We start from the raw sequence: 14,481 nt of genomic DNA on the forward strand, positions 1-14,481 counted from the left end.
CACCTGGCTATGAAGTTCAAAGCTCAATGAGGTTACAAAACCAAAAAAAGTGCTTTAGTAAGTCAGTAAAAAGTAGGCAGGAGTATTTAAAACAAGAAAATGATAAGGGTGCCCATACTTATGCACCGGTCAAATTTTGTTTGAATGCAGATTGCACATTTTCTGTTAGCACAATAAACCTCATTTCAAGGCAGAAACATTACTGTGTCCAACAGTTATTACATATATCAAACTGAAATAGCTGTTGCAAAAATACCAATTTTTATAAAACATTAAGCTTAAGATTAATAGGGGTGCCCAAACTTTTTCATATGACTGTATATCTGAACTTTACGTAGAAATGCTATCAGGCCCACCAGCCGCAAGGTAACGACAGTTGGCATCCCGGGGGTGGTCTTTATGTATGACTAGCAGCTGAGAAGGGAGTCCATCGGAGAGTTTGAGACCCGTCATCACATTTCGTTCAACTAGCAGGCAGTAGAGATGGAACACTTGCCTTGAAGGCTGCAAGAACTGACGAATGGAACCAGGGTCATGTCCGTCAAAATGGAGGGTCAACATCGCTAGTATGCGGTGGATGTGATCCCAGAAGTAAGGGAGCAGGATGAAACTTTTTGAGGAATGAATGGGCCTGGGAGAGGCTCCTTGATACAGCTTGAGACGGGGATATTATCACCCTCGAGAGATTGTACTGTCCTTGGGATTCCCCATATCCTATGCGGGAGCACGCGATGGTGCAGGTGACAAAGGGGGCTGTCGTCCATTTCTATATGTTGGGGGCTCTGGCAGTACCCGAAGCTAGGTCACCTACAGCCCAGGCACCTGGGAATTGGGCTCCAGGAAGCAGTTGTAGGCAGTTTCTCCAGCCTCCCGAGTAAGGAGAAGAAGCGGACAACTGAAGAGGATAACTGTATTAGCCTCATTATACTTTTTTCCTGGCTTTGCACTTTGTGTAAAGCCTTTGAGTGTGGGAGTACAGTAACTACACTATTAAAATATTTGAATGAGGCCCGCCGTTTGTTGCCATTCAAGGGTCTATGGATGACCGTCTTTACAATTTTTCCTGGCTTTGTACTTTGTGCAAAGCCTTTATAAGTGTACATCAACTAGACTTTAAAAATATTTACGTTAAATAAATGTATTTGTATTCAATTACTTATCCATAGAGTATTACATCCTATGGGTAAATTTCGGTGGTATATAACCCTCCAAAAAATGCGTTCAAAAATTAATCTGGATTCAATTACTCATCCATAGAGTATTACTGTTATGATCTGCAACAAATACTAAGGAAAGATAGGGGAAGCTGTCCCTACAGTAAGACTAAGCTGAATTCCTACGATGTAGGCGGCTGCCTGTTCCTTGTGAACAGACCCGCCTTAGTCCTCGGCTAGTTTGAACGAAGACCTATAGAATTAAGGGAGAGGTCCCTAAAAGAACTAAGGACTGGGACAAAAATGGGACACCTCCTAAACAGAAGTTGTTGCAGAACACAAAAGACAAACTGACAAAAAAGTAATAAAGGTCCAAGAGGACCAAGCGAACTTGACAGAAAAAGGCACAGAAGCACCAGGCTAGAGAAACAGTCAAACACTGAAGTCCAGCACAGCCAGAAGGGCGGAGCTGGAATATAAAGGCAGATAGTCACGTGATCGCAAAACACAAGATGGAAAAAACAAACAGGAGGGTTCGAACAGTACCCCCTCTTTTATGAGGATCCTCCAGGCCCGGCTTATCCGGAAACCTCCTGTGGAAAGCTTTAACAAGCCTAGGAGCAGAGACATCATCCGTCCTTACCCAGGAGTTGTCTTCGGGACCGAAACCCTTACAGGAGACAAGATACTGTAATCTTCCTCTATGCCATCTAGAATGCAAGATACGAGAAATTTCATATTCGCCATCTTCCACCACAGGAGGAACTGTGACAGTGACGTCCCTATCAGATACGTCAGCCTTTTTCAACAAGGAAACATGAAACACAGGATTAATCTTCCAGGAAGTAGGGACATCCAACCTAACAGCAGACGGGTTAACAACCTGAAGCACTTTAAATGGACCCACAAATTTAGGACCCAGTTTTTTAGAGGGAATCTTCAACTGCAAGTTCTTCGAGGACAACCATACCATGTCACCCACAGTAAACAAAACCTCTTTACGTTTCCTGTCAAAATACTTCTTGGACTTCTTGTTAGCCTCTTGAAGGTTGCAACGTACATTAGTCCAAACTCTCTCCAAATCACCGGAAAAATTCTCCTCCTCTGGCACTGCCGACCCCAATTTGGAGAACGAACCAAAAGACGGATGTCTCCCAGTACAACAAAAAAAAGGAGAACACCCAGCAGAGGAGGATGTATGATTGTTAAGAGCAAATTCTGCGAGAGGCAGAAACTCAGACCACACCTCTTGATTGTCCGCCACAAAACAACGCAAAAACTGTTCAACATCCTGGTTCTTTCTTTCCGTCTGTCCAACAGACTCAGGATGATAACCAGACGAAAATGACAAATGGACTCCCAACCTGTCACAAAAAGCACGCCAAAAGCGAGCCACAAACTGAGGTCCTCTATCAGAAACAATATCCGTGAGAACGCCATGGAGCTTGACAATCTCCTTAACAAATGCCTTAGCGAGTGTCTTGGCGCAGGGCAACTTAATAAATGGAACCAAAAGACACATCGTACTAAAACGTTCCACGACCACCCAGATGACAGTAAAACCCTTGGACACAGGAAGATCAGTAATAAAATCCATTGTGAGATGCGCCCAAGGTGCACTAGGAACCTCCAGAGGGCAAAGCAACCCCGCAGCAGGAGTATGTGAAGCCTTTGACTTAGCACACACAGTACACTGACGCACCCACTTGATGACTTCCTTCTGCCATCCAGGCCACCAAAAACTGCGACTGATAAGTCTCTTAGTCTCCGAAATTCCTGGATGACCTGCCAACCGAGACTCATGACACTCCACAAACAAATCTCTCCTAAAGACTCTAGGCACGAACAACCTCCCATGGGGAGTGTTAGATGGAGCATCATCTTGAGCTTTCAGAATCCCATTCTCCAAAACGGAGTCCAATGCCGCCACCACAACTCCTTTCTGTAAAATGCTCTCCTCCTCCTCGGCACCGTCCATAGGAGAGAAGCTGCGAGATAAAGCATCGGCTTTAACATTCTTAGTACCAGGGATATAGGTATCAGAAAAATGAAACCGAGAAAAAAAGTGCCCACCTACCTTGACGGGCATTCAAGCACTTGGCAGCATCCAGATAGATCAAATTCTTATGATCTGTGAAAACCTGAATAGGAAATCTAGCGCCTTCCAAAAAATGACGCCAATGTTCAAACGCAAGTTTAATGGCCAGCAACTCCCGATTTCCAACATCATAATTCAGATCGGTTTCCGAAATTTTTTTCGAAAAGAAGGCACAAGGATGTACTCCACCCTTGTTCTCCTGAGACAAAACTGCTCTGACCCCCACCGATGAAGCATCGACCTCGACCAAAAAAGGCTTGGTCTCATCAGGCTGTATAAGGATAGGGTCAGAACTGAACCTCTCTTTGAGATACTCAAATACTTCAATGGCCTCAGTAGTCCACTGGGCCGTATTCGCACCTTTCCTGGTGAGATCGGTTAGAGGTTTAACAATTACAGAAAAATTCTTAATGAATTTCCTGTAATAATTGGCAAAACCCAAAAATCTCTTTTTTGATTTCAAACCAATAGGCCTAGGCCATTCCTGCACAGCCTGAACCTTCACAGCGTCCATCTCAAAGCCCTCGCTGGAGACAATGTAGCCCAAAAAACAAATTTTTTGCACAGCGAACTCACATTTCTCCAGCTTAGCAAAGAGTGAATTATCACTCAATAACTGCAAAACTTCACGTACACTCTGCCAATGGGACTCTAGATCTGGTGAATAAATCAAACTGTCATCCAAATACACAACCACATTCTTACCAATCAAAGGTCTCAGGATGTCATTAATAAGGTTCTGAAAAAATGCAGGTGCATTGGTAAGACCAAAAGGCATCACCAGATTCTCAAAATGACCTACCGGAGTGTTAAAGTCAGTTTTTCATTCATCACCGTCCTTCACTCGTAACAAATTGTATGCCCCCCGGAGATCAATTTTGTAGAACCACTTGGCTCCCACTAACTGGCTAAACAAGTCAGGAATTAACGGCAATGGGTAGGAATTGCGTACTGTAATCTTATTAATTTCACGAAAATCCAGACATGGACGTAAACTGCCATCCTTTTTTTTTAACAAAGAAGAATCCAACTGCCACAGGCGACTTAGAAGGTCTAATGTGACCAGCAGCCAGGCTAGTCTCTATGTACTCCTTCAAGGCCTTTCTTTCAGGGATAGTCAGATTAAACAAGCGACTTTTGGGAAGAGTAGCACCTGGAACAAACTTAATGGCGCAATCATAATCCCTATGAGGAGGTAAAACCCTCCAAAAATCTTGAATAGGTACAGGTAATTCCCCTTTTTCCACAGCTGCAATGCGAACATTACAACATTTATCATAGCACTTCGGACTCCAATACTTAATCACATTAGTAGACCCGTCCAATAAAGGATTGTGCAGTTTTAACCAAGGCAATCCTAGAACAACTGGAGAGGGCAAATTATCCAAAACAACCAAGTCCAAAATTTCTTGATGAACTCCATTGATAGTGAGGGGAAATGCAGCAGTCTTGTGAGAAATACATTTCAAAGGGGTGTTATCAATTGCAACCACAGAAATAGGTGGTTGCAATAGGTTTTCCAAAAACCCTCTATCAATCACATTAAGTGTTGAACTACAATCCACAAATACCTGAAATTCAATCAAATCTCCCTGCAGAGTAGTACTCCCAGAAAGAAATACTCCTGCAGAGCGTAAACAAGCTATACGGGCGTAACTGACCTTTTTTTTTTCTTTACTTAAACGATGCTCTCAATAATTAATCAAATGGTCAGCTTTACCACAATAAAGACACAAACCCTCGGCGAACCTCCGATCTCTTTCCTGAGAGCGGAGTGACATTGCCCCAACCTCCATCGGTTCCCCGCCGTCAGAGCAGATTTTCTGGGGACTAGGACCTGACATTACAGGAGTCTTTACCTCATTGAGCCTGCACCTCAGTCTCCTGTCTATACGAACAGCCAACTGCATAGCTTCCTGCAGAGTCTCAGGTGCAGGGAATGCAATTAGCAGATCCTTAACCCTCTCACTCAGACCAGCAAGAAATATCTCAGTGCAGGATCATTCCACTTAACTTCTGAAGCCCATCTCCTGAAGTGTGTGCAATAATTTTCAACATTATCTGACCCCTGATTCAAACGTCTAAGTTCTGATTCAGCAGATGAGATACGATCAGGATCATCATATAATAGCCCCATAGCAGAAAAAAATTCTTCAACAGACCTTAAACATGGATCATTAGGTTGGAGAGAAAAGTCCCACCCCTGTGGTTCATTGCACAAAAGTGACATAATAAAACCAATGCGCTGTGATTCATTCCCAGAGGACCTTGGTCTCAAGCGAAAATGTAACAAACAAGCATTTTAAAGGAAAAAAAATCTTGCTGTTTACTATAAAAAACATCAGGCAGTCCTACCTTGGGTTCGACAAAATGCGCTCCAGAACAGCTACTCACGTGTTGCTGAAGCTCGGCCACCTCCAGAGACAATCCCTGGAGGGGTTGAGCCAAATCCTGGACGGAAACCATACTGATCCCCGAATTTCTTTCCTTTTAGGTTTTTTTTTTGGGCTGGACTAACTGTTATGATCTGCAACAAATACTAAGGAAAGATACGGGAAGCTGTCCCTACAGTAAGACTAAGCTGAATCCCTACGATGTAGTGGGCTGCCTGTTCCTTGTGAACAGACCCGCCTTAGTCCTTGGCTAGTCTGAACGAAGACCTATAGAATTAAGGGAGGGGTCCCTAAAAGAACTAAGGACTGGGACAAAAATGGGACACCTCCTAAACAGAAGTTGTTGCAGAACACAAAAAGACAAACTGACAAAAAAGTACTAAAGGTCCAAGAGGACCAAGCAAACTTGACAGAGAAAGGCACAGAAGCACCAGGCTAGAGAAACAGTCAAACACTGAAGTCCAGCACAGCCAGAAGGGTGAAGACAGAATATAAAGGCAGATGGTCACGTGACCGCAAAACACAAGATGGAAAAAACAAACAGGAGGGTTCTAACAATTACGTCCTCTGGTGTACATTTCGGAGGTTATAACCCTCAAAAAAATTGTTAATTTTTTTCGGTAGTATATTGCTTATCCATAGAGTATTATGTGTTGTGAAGTACATTTCGGTGGTGTATAACCCTAAAAAAAAATTGTTCAAAAATGTTTTGCTATTATATTGCTCTTCCATAGAGTATTACGGTATGTGTTTTGGGGTACATTTCAGTGATATATAACATTCAAAACAAGTTGTCAAAATTTATTCAGTATTATATTGCTCACCCATAGAGTATAATGTGTTCTGAGGTACATTTCGGTGGTATATAACACTCCAAAGAAGCGTTCAAAAACATTTTTTGTTCGAATTTGTAATCCATACAGAGTAACATTCTTAGTGGGCGACAAGGAAACAATGATGGCAGAATCCCACGAAACTCCAGAGGGAGGGACCAAAGGAATATCTGAGACAGACCAAGCTAACGCGACAGCAGATATGGCAGTAGCGTGTAGTCCGGAACCAGCTGCTTTCCCAGAACCACCAAGGCTCGAACCCAGGCTGCAGCCTTCACTTCTGGGGTTCTTGCGTAGTGCAGACAGGAGAGCCAGAAACCATCAACTAGTGAGCGGACTGTGGAGCCTAGGCTGGTCAGAAGAGACAAAGAGGAAAGCCAAGACCAGTACTGGGGAATTGCTAGCCGCAAGGTACTGACAGTTGGCATCCCTGTGGCAGGTCGTTACGTAACACTGGCAGCAGAGAAGTGGTTTCATCAAAGAGTTTGGGACCCGCCAACACATCTTGTTCAACTAGTGGGCAGTGGAGACGAAACACTTGCCTCGAAGGCTGCAAAAGCTGACTGCTGGGACCCGGGTCATGTTCCTCAAAATGTAGGGTCAACATTGCTGGTATGCGGTGGTTGTGATCCAAGAAGGAAGGGAGCAGGATGAACCCTTAGTGAAAAATGAAGGGGCTGGGAGAGACTCCTCGAGGCAGCTCGAGAAGGTACTACCATCCCCGAGAGATCGTACTGTTGTTGGGGTTCCTCACCTCTTATGTTGGAGCAGGAAATGTTGCAGGTGATACAGGGAGCTGTTGCCCATTTCTACATGTTGGGGGCTCCGGCACTACCAGAAGCCAGTTCACTTACATCCCATGCACGTGGGAATCAGGCTCCAGGAAGCAGGTGGATGCAGTCTCACTAGCCTCCCGAGGAAGGAGAAGAAGTGGACATCTGAAGAGGATTACTGTATTACCCCACTTTATAATTTTTTCCTGGCTTTGCACTTTTTGAAAAGTGTTTAGGAGTTTTGGAGTACATGAAGTACACTTTCAAATTATTTACGTTCAAAAATTTGTTCTGGATTCAATTAGTCATCCATACAGTTTTTAACATGCTTTGTGTAAAATTATACTGGGTTAAAATTTTTAAAAACAGCTTGGCCTGGTACAGTTCACTAAATATTTTTGTTCCAAAAATTGACTATTGTCATATAGTCTGTAGAACCTGCTTATGTGTCAAATTTTGTTGGTTTGAAATAAAAACAAAAATTGGCCTGCTACAGGAGTAGAAATTTGGTTGTTCAAAAATTGACTATTACTATCAAGGTTTTTTTTTATTTATTTTTTTACAACAAAGATATTTTGCGGCACAGTTTTCTTTTAATTAACAATCTTTTCAGTAAAAGATGTTTCTTTTCTTGAAAATTGAACAGTTAAAACAAAAATAATGGAGAAAAAAAGGTTGGTTACTTGTCATACACAGTATACTGCAGAACTTGGTTTGTGTGAAATTTCATTGGTTTGAAATAAAAAATAAATAAATTGGCCTGCTACAGGTGTAGACATTTGGTTGTTCAAATATTCAATATTGTCAATTATACTCTAGAACTTGGTTTGGGTGAAATTTTGTTGATTTGAAATAAAAAACTAAATTTGCCTGAAACAAGTGTAGATATTTGGTTGTTCAAAAATAGACTCTTGTTATATATACTGTAGAACTTGATTTGTGTGAAATTTCATTGGTTTGAAATAAAAAACAAAAACTGTCCTGCTACAGGTGTACAAATTTGATCCCTCGGTACTTTGTCCCTAGCTGCCCCTATTGCTCCCGTTGTGACGTCCTGCCTTGTATCAGCAGATGTCCAGGAATATCACCCTTGCCCTTACCAATGCGGTTACTGGGATTGTCCACTTAATGACCGACACGTGTACAAGTGCTTGTGGCCAGGGACTCTACATTTCCCTGAGTGCACACTGGGTGAACATTGTGGAAACCAGGGCTGAGTCCCACCCTGGCAAGGCACCTGTGCTACCAATGCCAAGGATTGCTGGACCTACTTCTATTAGGGTTTCCTCCACCTTCTACACCAGTTCCTACACCCCCTCCTGCTCATCCTACATCTCTGAAGTGCTGTCTCAGAGCATGTCAGCCAGAAGCTGGAAGCTCTGCAGCACTGCCTTAGCAAAGTGGCAACAGGCTCTGCTGAAGCTAATTTGTCTAGGAGACCAACCTCACACAGCGGAAGAGTTATTGAAAGCAGTACAGACCAGACAGGTCTGTGGCTCTCGCCGCAGAACCTTCAACCATTCATGGTTGTGTGTGATAATAGCCATAACCTGGCGCTGGCAGTGAAGCTTGGCAAGCTCACATACGTACCACGCTTTGCCCACGTACTCAACTTGGTAGTTCAGCGGTTTTTGAAAACCTACCCAGAATTGCCAGAGCTTTTGGTCCAGGTACACCACGTCAGTGCTCATTTATGCAAGACAGCTACAGCTGGAGCCGATCTGGTATGCAAGTGTCAGCTCTCCGATTGGTGTGTGACATGACCATGCGCTGGAACTCCACACTGCACAGGCTGGCAAGGCTTTGTGTGCAGCAGAAGCCAGTTGTGGAATACCATTTCCAACACGCACGTTGTTATTTTGGTCAGCCTCCACATATAACAACAAAAGAGTGGGCATCGATGTCTGACATTTATGCGGTTCTTAAAGACTTTGAGGACTCCACAAAGATAGTGAGCGGCAATGACACCATCATGAGCGCAATGATCCTGCTTCAGTGCCTACTAAAACAGTCACTACTGACAAAGAGACATGAAGCTTTGCATGCGAACCAGGTGGAGATGGAGGAAGACATGAGACAGGAGATCCTACCCAGCCCAGCCTCCTCTCATCTGCTCATCGAGGATTGTGTAACAATGAGGAGGTTGAGGCAGAGGAAGAGGAGGAGGAAAAGGAGCTGGCAAAAAAAGCTAATACCCACTCAAGCTTTGTTCCACCTCTCCTACGTGGATGGGTTGAGAAGGGGAATGAGGAGGATGAGGAGCAAGAAATGGAGTGTAGTCACCATGATGGAGACAGAGAATCTTGGCTGTAGTGACCTTGGCACATATGGCAGACTTTATGTACAGTACATCTTGGCCAAAAAAGAATACTGGTTGTTCATTCTGCCAGTCCCACACTAAATGGAGAACCTTGCATCTCTCCTTCCTGAGGTGGAGAGGTCTACTAAAATGGTGCTATAGCATAAGACCATTGTGAAAAATATTTTGAAAAAAATCCCACCAGGCACCGCTAGCAGCAGGGAGCAAGCATTCTTGCTCAACCAAGAAGGATAGGTGAGGAAGACACACATCAGAGGCAGGGGTACACTGTCAAAGACTTGAGCCAATTTCAAGACACCCTCTCAGTGTACAGGCCCTGATGACCGAGTATTTTTTTAACAAGGATGGAAAAGTTTTTAAAGATGGTCAAGCAATACCTGGATGACAAAACCAGCATACTACCTATTTTAGTGCCATTGGGGATGGGGGGGTTATAACAGACAGGATAACAATGAACAAAGCCTGTATTAGACCCGACTTTTCCACACCACCAGATGACAGCAGCACATAAAATGTTTTTAATGTTCAATATTTGAATGAGGCCCGCCAGTTGCTACCTTCTAGGGTCTATGGATGACCCTACTTATGTTTTTTCCTGGCTCTGCACTTTGTGCAAAGCATTTATGAGTGTAGACGTATCACAACTGCACTTTCTTAAAAATTTTTTATGAGGCACTACAGTTGGTGGCTTCAAGGGTATATGGATGACCCTGTTTGAAATTATTGGCAGGCTTTTAACTATATACAGAGCTTTTATGAGTGTAGGATTTCCACAACTACACTTTGATCACAATATTTGATTGAGGAACTACAGTTGGTTCCTTCAAGGGTGTATAGTTAACGCTGCTTCTAATTTTGGGCAGGATTTGCACTTTGTGCATAGCCTTTATGAGTCTAGGAGTACCACTACATGACAATTTGAACAGAATGTGTATTAGGCCCTCTTTTATGTCTAATACAGGGTGTATGTGAGTCCCTAATTTTTGGCACTTCTTGCTTCCTTCATAAATTACACTGAAATTTCCAATTTTTTAATAAAAATGCAATTTTGGTTTACTTAAATTATATATTTTTTTAAATCCTTTTAAATTTAGCCTTATATACATTTTTTTCCAGTAAACTCAAATTTCTCTTTGATTTTGAATGTTTTATTGTCAATCCTTAAAGTGGAGTAAAACTGTGACACCATTGCTCTCAGCAGCGATCTGTTGTTCTCCTTCAATTCAGCACTTTTTCCATCCATTTCAACGTTTTCACTGCCCACCCAGGCCTTTTTGTAGGGTCTGCCGGAAAAATGCTTGGACTTCCCACTGTCTCCCATTATACTTGTTACTCGAATCGAGCAATTTCTAATGCTGCGGGTGCTCGTTTCAAGTAACGAGCATCCAAGCATTTTTTGTGCTCGCTTATCTCTAATGCTTAGGGTTGTTGTCGTACAGAAAGGTGAAATTCCTTTGCAATTTCAATATTTTAACAGAGGTATGAAAATTTTGTAGCAAAAATATAAAATTATAATTCCCTCTTCTTTTACTAAGGCCCCAGTTCCAGCTGCCAAAAAAACAGCCCCAAAGCATAAGGCTGTCTCTACCATGTTTCACTGTTTGTATGGTGTTGCACAGTGTTGGCTTTACACAAAACATACCTTTTGAAAATTTGGCCAAAAAGTTCAACCTGTGCCTCATCAGACCATAACATGTTTTGCCACATGCTTTTGGAAGACTTGGTATAGGCTTTTGCAAACCATTCCTGCGGCTTGGATGTTTTTCTATGTAATGAAAGACTTCCCTTCCATCTTGACACCCTACCCCACAGGCTAGACATTTGAAGAATATAGGAGATTCTTGTCACATGCAGTACACACTCTCAACCAGTACTTGCTATAAATTCCTACAGCTTTAAAGTTGCTGTACACCTTTTGGCAGCCTCCCAGACCAATTTTCTTATTGTCTTTTCATCTAAATTTGTGTGACATCCAGTTCTAGGTAATGTCACTGTGTTCACAGTGTTCTGTGATATACCTAATGCCTCTGAATTTTTTTGAACCCTTCTTCTGACTTATGACTATCAAAAATGAGACCCCCTTTCCTGTGTTGTAAAGTGTTTATAGACCATGAATTTTGTTGTAAAATGCAACTATGAAAATGTCAGGAAAATCAAATTTGAACACTAAACTTTATTTCAGGGTTATCAGAATCAATTTAAATGATGGCAGCGGAGTACTGGCTACTTTTTAACATGGCTTAAAATGTAATTGGATAATTCTGAACAGAACCACATCCCCAGTAATTAATAAAAGGGTGTTCACTAGTGATGGGCGAGCACTAAAATGCTTGGGTCGAGCACATTGGAATACTCGGGTGCTCGACCCGAGTAACGAGCCCACTGTAAGTCTATGGGAAACTCGAGCATTTTTCAGGTGGCTCCCTCCGGCGGTCTGCAGAGGGCCTAAAAATTGCCCAAATCGATGGTAACATTGCTCAAATGGCATGGGAACAGCATGGGGAAGACCCCTGGAAGCATTTCTGACTCCCAGGTCACTGCTGTCAACAATGTTGTCAGAGGTATTACGCCACTTTTATGGACTCACAATAAAACATACAAAAACTAAACCAAAATGGATTTTCCTGGGAAATATGTTAAGGAACATCCTTTCCAGGGTAATGACTTGTATATAAGGCAAAATAAATAACCAAAAACAAAAATACTCCTCCACACCTTGGGCTATGTTCACACGTAGCATTTTTGATGCATTTTTACACTTTTGCATTGCTTTCAACCGTGACAAATGCATTCACCGGGAAATGTCATTTTAACATTTTACAACCTTATCTGGCCATGTAGTGTGTGAGACATGATCAGACACATCCTGTTTCATTTATGAAGGAGGGACTCTGAAAGTCACAAAGCCTATTTTTATAGGGCCATCAGGCAGCCTTTACTATTCTTAAGGGGCCAGCAGTCGGCCCTCACTATTCTTAGAGAGCCATCAGCCGGCTATGCTTTGTTGTTCCCATTACTAAACAGTGGGTTTTCTATACTGTTTATGTGTATGCAGTGAGTGGCAGGGCTGCCTAAAATTGGGACGCACCCCAATACCCCTTTGAAAATTTGGACGCACCCCAATACCCCTTTGATGAGACTTAGAGGAGGGCCTCCTGAAAACAATGTTCCCATTATTAGGAAGTGGGTCTCCCATACTGTTTGCCTATGCAATGAATGCAAGGTATGCCAAAAATTTGGACCTACGCCAATGCCCCTTAGAAGAGACGTAGAGGAGGGCCTCCTGAAAAAAAATGTTCCCATTATTAGGAAGTGGTTCTCCCATTGTGTTGGCCTATTCAGTGAATGCAAGGGTTGCCCAAAATTTGGAGGCACTCCAATGCCCCTTGGAAGAGACATGGAGGTCAGAGGGCCTCCTGAAAACATGTTCCCATTATTAGGAAGTGTGTCTCCCATATTGTTGGCCTATGCAGTCAATGCAAGGGATGCCAAAAATTTGGAGGCACTCCAATGCCCCTTGGAAAAGACGTGGAGGAGGGCCTCATAAAAAAATGTTCCCATTAGAAAGGAGTGGGTCTCCTATACTTGTAATGCCCATGCACTAATTGTATGGGCTGACAAACATTTACCCCTGGGGGTATACATGGACATACTGTATACATTTTTTTTTACAGGCATCATAAAGACCCTTTAAAAAAATTATGTGGGTGTTGCATCATGGACCACGGTCACCCTGGTGATATGGTGGTGGAGGATGAGGAGAAGGAGGACAAGAGCAAATAGCCCAAATCAGGAAGCGTATACCCATGTGTGAGTGTGAAAAAGTGCATGGGAATACACCTCCCAAAAAAGACACTGCATTTGAGCTTATGTTATGCTGCTATCATTCGGTGGTGTTGACAAGTCTGGCCCAATCCAGCCCTTGTTAATTTTTATAAGAGTCAGCCTATCAGCATTTTCAGTTGACAGGTGGATGCGCTTATCAGTTTATAATTCCACCAGCAGCACTAAAAACCCGCTCTGATAAAACTGTAGCGGCAGGGCAGGCCAGGACCTTTAAGGCCAGTTCATTCCACGTATCCAGCTTGGATACCCAATAATTATAAGGCACAGAGGAATCACGGAGGACATCGGCAAAGTACTCAGCATCTTCCCAAACTTTGCACTTCTTGTGAGAGTACCCCGCTCCTCAGGGCCTGTGCAATGGGAGGGGCTGAGAAAATTGTCCCAGAACTTTGACAGTGTTCCCCTGCCTCTGAAGGATTGGAGTTATGTCTCTCTCGCCTGTAATCCTTGGTTGTCCAACGAACTGTGACCTCTGCCACCAGCGTTTTCAGATGGGAATTGTTTTAATAGTTCCGCAACAAGGGCCTTCTGGTACTGCCCCATTTTTATAGACCTGTCCACCTCAGGAAAAAGAGATATAAAGTTCTCCTTGTAGCGTGGGTCTAGAAGTGTCACCAACCAGTAATGACCGTTACCCAAAATTTTGAGAACGCGAGGGTCATGGGAAAGGCAGGGTAACATAAACTCAGCTATGCGTGCCAGACTGCTAACAGGCAAGACTTCTGGATCAGGTGAGGAATATGTGGTCCAGACTCACGGCTACTGAGACTTGACCGTTTGGAAGACAAGGGTGGTGGTGGCTAAGTGACTGGAAGCATTAACTTCTATCCAACCAATAACCTTTTCACACTGCTCTGTGTTCAATAGTGGTGCACTGCGCATGAACAAAGTAACTTCTTGCCTCCTGGTGACCCGGATGTCATCATGATGACATCAGGTCACCATGACAACATCCGGGACCCAGCTGAGACAGCGAGGGACACCGGAGAGGAGGTAAGTATCAGCGATTACCTCCTCTTGTTCCAGAAATGCTGCGATCAACTTCGATCGCTGCATTTCAGGAA

This window comes from Phyllobates terribilis, unplaced genomic scaffold (assembly GCF_046119375.1).
Source record: "Phyllobates terribilis strain yellow unplaced genomic scaffold, ASM4611937v1 Scaffold_4__5_contigs__length_816908805, whole genome shotgun sequence".
Taxonomy (NCBI): Eukaryota; Metazoa; Chordata; class Amphibia; order Anura; family Dendrobatidae; genus Phyllobates; species Phyllobates terribilis.